This window comes from Condylura cristata, unplaced genomic scaffold, assembly GCF_000260355.1.
Source record: "Condylura cristata isolate star-nosed mole 26May11 unplaced genomic scaffold, ConCri1.0 scaffold00039, whole genome shotgun sequence".
Taxonomy (NCBI): Eukaryota; Metazoa; Chordata; class Mammalia; order Eulipotyphla; family Talpidae; genus Condylura; species Condylura cristata.
Window position 1 is genome coordinate 3699659 of NW_004567140.1, and position 7546 is coordinate 3707204.

A 7546-nucleotide genomic window follows, 5' to 3' on the forward strand; every position below is an offset into this window, starting at 1 on the left:
GCCCTTCTGGGGACACTGAACCATTCTCTCTGGGCCTCTGGACAGTGGGCTAGAGGTATCCTTGTGGGTGGGTGTGTGTATGTGAGGGGGGGAGGAGGGTTAGGGGTGTTCTTGCACTCTGTGGGGTGTTCAGTGGCACCCCTGATGTCTCTACCCACTATCTGCCAACAAGGCCTTGCCCCGCCCCCCTCACACATAGTAACCCAAAGGTGTGGGCGTGGGGCTGCCCTTGGGTCCTCCAGGGTCAGCGTGCCCATTTTCTTTAGTGGGCAGGTTGCCCCCCCTCTCCCTTTGTCTCGGGAGCTCCAATTCCTCCGCAATCCTCTGCAGCTTAGCGCCCTCCTTGGGGTAGGTAGAGCGCAGAACCTTGTGCTGAATCTTATTTCTAATTCCAGGAGTCACCCTTGTCTGACCCAAGGGGCCACTGGTCTCAGGGGCTGGGGCTTCGGCTCATTGCCTTAATCTAGAGAATTCCAGGCCAGTCTTTCTGGCCTTGAAGGATCCCTTTTCCTACTGCGTCTGCCTCTGTGTGTGTATATGCTTGCATGTTTTGGGGAACACAGTGGTCAGGCTGGAGATGCTGAATTCTTTAAGCCTTGCAGCGACCCCCAAGCCACTTACTCCTTCAGAGGCTGTGAGCTCAGGGAATGGCCTCATCCCTCCCCTCCCCCACCCAGGTCTCCACCCCCCCCTTCCCCTTCCAACCTCAACCCAGGCCACCTCTCCTGACCCCAGGACATTCTATTTCCTAACCAACCAGGCTGCTAATAGCCACTGATCACCCAAAGGCCGTTTACATTCTATTTACATTAAAAAAAAGAAGAAGAAAAGAAAAAAAAAGCAAAACTTCAAAAGCTGTTTCCTGCCATTATCAGCAGAAGCCAGATCGATATTTCAGCACCCTCCCCGGCTGGGTCTTCAAGGAACTTTTATTATTATTGCGGTGAAGCTGTTCTAAAGTGGGGCATCATTTATAAAACAAACGGATCCCTTCCAAATAGGTTATTTTCCTGGTTAATGACCGATTGTCTGCCCTGGGGTCTGTCTGCGTTGAGATTCCAGATGGGAGCAGACACTACCAGCCCAATTATCTTTATTAAGTGTTTTTCCTCCCCTTTCTGAAAAATGAAATGGCAGCCAGCTCAAATGTCTCCTCCTTCCCCCTTGCCTCACCCCTGCGCCATTTCCTGTTGGCTCATTATGGACAAACCTGTCCTTTAAGACATGGAGACTAATGAGGCGGTTTTATGAGACTAATACATTTTAAATTTTAACACAGGAGCTAGCATCTTTAATTGTACAATTATACATTCATTTAGCGTGCGCTCTCTTTTGCTTGAAAAGATAACAAACCACAGGTGACTAAAAGTGTGTGAAAAGCCAGAATAGATGTTCTTTCGGGCCCTAAATCATGCAAGCACGCACCGTGTTTCCCGCCTGCCAGACTTCTCCGGCAAAATTAGTTACTGTTTCCGAGAAAATGCTTTTGCTCAAAAATTTTTATTTGAGCGGGGAAGGGTGGGAGAGGGGGAATGAAATGCTCTGGCCAAGGTGTCTTTTCTGTTCCTATTTCCATGACTAAAAATATTTTGAAAATTAAGAATCTTGTGGGCCAGCAGGAGAGAGAGACATTCACACATCTGCATCCTGTCTCTAACAAAAGCTCCTGCATTCCAAACCTGACAAGACTTTATCGGGTAGTAATAAATAAGGCTGAATTATTGATGATGAGAACCGCTAATATTATTATGACCTCAATTAAGTGCTTTTTTCAGACACATTAGTAACAAAGGGTCTTCCCTCTCCCGGTTGCTATTTTTACCCCCGGGCCCCACTTTACATTAAAATCTAATTGATCAAACCTATTTGCCAGCTATCACCATAATGGCTCATTTATCAGCATGGGCTCCTCATCGGCTGTTAACACCTTTTGTTGCGGCCCAGTTCTGTGCCAGCTGAGAGGATGGAGAGGCCAGGGCCTCTAATGGGAAGATGCGTGTGAGGTCTGATTCCCTGTACCTGTAATTGCCCTCTTTAACACCCTGGGGAAGCTCTGAAGACCTTCTTGCTTCTGGAAAGCACCCCCCACCCCCCCAGGCCCCACGAGAGGCTGGACCCTCTTGAGCTAGCGCTGAAGGAGTGGGGCACCTTTGGTGACTGTGAAGCCTGCATACTGCACCCCAATATCTCTCCCTCCTGCTGGACTTCCCAGGGCCTCTCTGGGGAGTCTCTGTGGCCTTGAAGGTGTCTGGGACTCTGTGGCCGATGTGAAGAGGGTGATACATGCAGACCAGCCCTTGTTAGAACCAGTTTCTTCTTCTTTTTTTTAAATTGACATGTTTTTTATTTATTTGCAAATATTCCCATAGTTAAGTAGTATTCACTTTATTTTTCTAGTTTTAACACATGCATACATTCTTGTAATTACCACCACAGGCAGGATATAGAACAATCCCAACACCCGCCATAATTTCACCTTGTTGGCCTTTTGTAAATCACCCCTCAAACCCCTCCATAGTCCTAACAAAATTATACAGTCACTCTGGAAAAAAATCTGGTAGATTCTCACATTTTCATTTGACCCATAAATTAGGTCCTGGCTAGGGCCTTCTCACAGGAGGACCATGGAGGGCCCGGGTATCCCCGAACTCTGTGCAAAATTGCAGGGCACCCCTTTTCCTGGGGGAGGGGGTGTTTCCATTAGGCCCCCACATTTGTCTGGGACCCCAAGAGGAATCCACACATCTGCTGGCGGTCTTATTGGGAGGGAGTCCATCAGGCTTCACTCAGGACCTTGCATCGCTGGCTTGGGGGGGTCCGGTAAAGCCCCTGAGGTGAGCTCTGTCCAAGGCTGGCCAGCCTCTCTCCCTCAGTCTGCTCTGCCTCTTGGATCAAGAGGAAAAAACCCCAACCTCCAGCTTTCCAAACTGATGGTGCCTGTGAGAAGCGGCTTTGTCTGGACACTAACTGGATCAGCGCCTCCTTCTGGATGTCGGAAGGAAGGAGGAGACAGGGCCCCGGCCTAGGGGCCTTGCTGTTGCCGGAGAGGCTGTTAGTCCCACAAGTGTTGGGCAGACATCCTTTTGGGGGTGACATCTTGGGGTGCACTGACCATCATGGAAAGCTTGCAACCTGCCCATTGTGAAGGTAAATTTCCCCTTCTCTATTTCCATTTTCATTCTATGCAAATACCACTGGAAAACGTTGCAGGAAGGTGGGATTATACACCTAGGGATTCTGTCTACTACTTCTCCATACTCTGAGTCACTTACCAACATAAACTGTAAACACCTTCCCATGTCAATAAATATTCCTTGCCATCCTGGGGTTGAAATGACTGCTGCCCGTTGGCTTAGGGAGCCCTTCCTGGTAGGCAATTTCCTCCTTTCCAGTTGGGTCTGTTAAAATCAGCGCTGCTGTAAATATATAAACATTCTGCACTCACTCGATTATGTTCCTAAGCAGGATGTCTGGGTTAGAGGGGATGTGTGAATTTGTCCTTTTGATTTGCAACACAGATGAACGGCTGAGACAAGTCACCAAGGCGACTTTTAAGTGATCGCTAAAAGGCATTTCTGTGAAAAGCCTGTCCACGGAGCTTTGGAAGAGAGCAGCACTGAGTTTCTAAAGGTGCACTCTGCGAATTTTCCTCTTGGTGGGTGATCTGAGTCTGGAGGAACTAGTTTTTCTGTGCAGGGCGGGTAGAATCTTCTGCCTCTCCGGGCTGCTGTTTAAACAGCCCCCCCATTCCCTAAATAAGCCACCTCTGTCAGTAAGGGGACAGGTTGCTGGCTCTTGGAGCTCTGTCCTGGCTCAGGGGCCCAACCAGGTGGCTGAGCAGGGGTGGGGGCGGGCGGGAGGCTGCTCCCCAGCGCCAGGCCTCTGCCACCAGGCCCAGGTCACCCCTCAGCCTTGCTGAGGCTTGTCAGCCTGTGCTGTCTTAATTCAAGTTGTCATTCATAGACCGTAGAAAAGTAAAATCAATAAGTGGTGAAAATGGGCTTTGCAGGCAAGCTGAAGTCACAGAGGAGGGAGGAAAGCAACATCTGTTGCCTCAGTGGGTTACATTTTGCCTTCTTGTTTAAAATGGTTGGATCTGGGGCCTGCATTTCTTAAAAAAGAAAAAAGGGAGGGGGGTGAGGAATGTGGGAGAATTTCCCTCTTAAAGCTATAGCCGCTCATCGGGCCTTCCCAGAGCACTGGCTGGGCTGCTGAGGTGGACGGTGTTTGGGATGGACCTCCCGGACCACTGGCCCGGAGACGCCAGTCTGCCCAGTGCTACTTCCTGCAGACAGTGAACTTCTCTGGGCCACCATGTCCCCGACTGGAAAACGGATGAAGTGGGGTGGTTTCCAGCCTGTTGGGACGTGCTGTGGGGGGCGTCCGGATGCAGCTGAGGTCAGGGGGCAGGCTCTGGTCTCTGCACCTGTAGCAGCTCTGGGCTCCTGGTCGGCACTTCACTGCAAGTGAGAATCTCACAGCAGAGAAGACTGTGGAAAAATGAGCAAAGAAGAGATTTTCCAAACTTCCTCCCACCGCTGGCTATCAGCATTAGCTATTGCTGAAAGCCCAGCTTGGGCAAATTCCACCTGGTTCCTGTGACCTGGGCTGAGCTGGCAAAAGGAGGGCAGGTGCCAGGCCAGGTGGGCCAGGGCCTCTGGTGCCAGGTATTCCTGGAAACGCCGACGGCTCCCATGTCGCGTGTGGGCCTCTTGCCCCGGTTATTGCCACGACCTGGTCTGACAGAGCCAGAGGAGGTTCACGCTGGCCCAGGAATAACCTGACACGGATGCAGCGGCCATGGCCGTGGCACCCAGCCCCCTCCCCTCGGCGTTTGGCCAGTGGGGTGGCCTGAGGGGAGGAGGCCTCAGCCAGAGCCCCACCGCCACCCCTGATCTTTGCCCTCCCAAAGCTACTCAGAAGACCTCAGGCTTGCCCAGAGACCAGGCAGAGCCTTCTACCAAAGGCTCTCTCGCCACTGAGCCCCCACTGGCTAGGAATTCCGGGGTCTCTGGGAGGCACACCCGAACGCTGCAAACCCAGAAGGGTTAAAAATATCACCAGCAAGGAGAGGCAGCAAGGTGAGGTCACCTGTACCCAGAACATGCAAATGAGTTGGGAAAACTTTCTGAGAAATTGGACTTGGAAACGACCAGGAGTTGCAGAGCTGGTGCTGACCTGGTTTTATGAGGCAGGAACTTACGTGGAAACGAATTTACGCACGCTGAGTGGTGCAGGATGAACCTACACGCGGCTGCCCGCCCTACACACTGGCCGCGGGGCTGAGGGCTGGAGCTGTGGTCTAGCAGGCCACCGAGGGTGGGCCGCAGCGCTGAGAGAAAGGCGGGGTGTGCACACTCTGGCTTGGGGCCTGCCCGTAGTGGGGCGAGGCCTTTCTTAAAGGGGCGCTGGCCATCCCCAAGCTGCGCACTGGGCCTTGGCCCTGGCCACACTGTTCCGAGGCCTCCACGCGCCCTGGCGGGAGCGAGCCACCCTGACCCATTTCACAGATGAGCCCACTGAGGCCGGAGCAGGAGTGACTTGACCTGAAGGCTGAGTGCGCAAACACGGGGCTCCCCTCTTGGAAGCCCCACAGCTGTGCCTTTGCAGGAAGAGAGAGAAGTCCACCTGGTGCCCCTGACATTCGATCTTGGCCATGATCGGCCCACCCCAAACCGCCCCCATAAGGTCCTTGAGAAACACCCCGACAGCCAGGGCTCCTCTGGCAGGAGCTGAGTCTTCAGCCCTGGTGCACCTGCACCCCTAACACCCCCCACCCCCACCCCAGAGGGACCAACCTGGGCCTGGACTCCAGGAAGGGTCTCGTGGTGGAGTGACCTTCCTAGGGGGGACAGTGACAGGAGGGAGACGCCAGCCCCTCTCAAGACAGTCCTGTGCGCGTGGGAGCCTGCAGGCCTCTGGTCCCCAAGACACCCCACAACCTGACCGAGCTGCGGTGACGGAAGGACAGCAGGACAGAGGCGGGGAGGCCCAGGCGTGCTCCCCACAGACCCACAGGCTCCGCTCTGCCTGCCCCAGGCCAAGCTGCAGCGCCCGTCAGAAAGGTGTGGCGTCCACCGGCCAGAGCTTTGAAAACGCGGATCCCTATTTATTTCATGTGACAGTCTCTTCCTTCCCCTACCGTGACGGAATGTTCTGTGGCGTATGTTATGATCTTTAATTAAAGGGAACTTAATTTGCTTTTGAGGCATCCTTTGTTCATCACAGACACCCTAGGGTGTTTTAAAACCAGGTCTGGAATCATCGCCACGCAGCCTGGAGTCAGAGGCGGCCTCCTCTACGGACAGACAGGGGCTGGTGGCCTGTGTCTCCGGGGGTGTCTGTCTGGCCCCCTCAGTGTAGGCTGGAACTTTTCTAGGATCTGCCCTCTAGCCTGGGGATTTTTCTTGCCGGCCTTCCAAAGCACACAGAACCCTGCAGGCCGGGTCCGCGGATCCTGGGCCCAAATTCGGTTGGAGAAGGGAACGGACCATCGAGATGACAAATGGCAGTCAGGCTGGAGACTATTACCCGTCACAGGGAGGCGGGGGCGGCGGCATCTGTGACGCCAGGGTTGCAGGGTCCCCACTGCTGTGTTTACTGCTCCTTGATGCGGTATTGTTTACTCACAATTAAACCCTTTACCATTAATTTAACTTTCAGATGCTGAAATTGGTCACACAGCCCCGAGTCTCAAGGCCCGGACAGATGTGTTCTATACACTTGTTTAAACACGGCGCTCATTAGGAGGTAATGCATGTATAGCAAGTTGATTACACCACAAAGCAGGATGCTTTATCATGGGGGCCTCTCCGGAGGCCGCGGGCGGGGTGTCAGCTGCCACTGTCACTCTGCCCCCCTGGGCTCCTGAGTGACAGCCGCGCGCCTCCTCCAGCCTGCTCGGAAGCCAGCGCCCCGCTTCCGGCAGAGCGCAGCCCAGCTGCCCGCGAGGAGGTATTAATTGTTGTCAGCCTCCATTTCACACCCCAGATAACAAAGGCAGCCACCCCGCCGGTGTGGAGGGAAGATAAGCAAGTGTCCCTGCAAGTACACACGACCCTGTTCCCACCCCGGCTCCGAAGTGCCCCGGTGGCGGCCTCCTGTTAAAGCCCGCGTCTCCCTCCGCAGCCAAAGGACGAGCCCAGCGCTGGGGGAGGTGTGGGGGGGGCGCTGACCGCTTCGCTCTCGCAGATTCTGGAGCCGGACTGCGGGCCCGGCACACCCCGGGCCGCTTTTGTGAGCCGCGGGCCTTTGGGCAAGTCACTTCGAGAGCCCCAGTTCCTCGTCTGTCCAGTAGGTAGGCTAACAGGCACCTCTTCTCCCCAGCAACTGTGAGGTTTGCCCTTGTCGTGCTTGCAGACAGAGTGGCTCAGCCCTGAGGAGCAAGAGTGAAGGGCCGCCCCCGCCCAGTGGCGCGCCGTCCGTGGCCACTGATGTGCTCTCCCGGCCAGTCAGGGGGCTGCTGAGAAGTGGTTGATGGGAAACCTGTCCTCCCTCTCCTCTCTCCCCTCTTCCTCCTTCCGTTCCTCCTCCCTCCTCCTCCCTC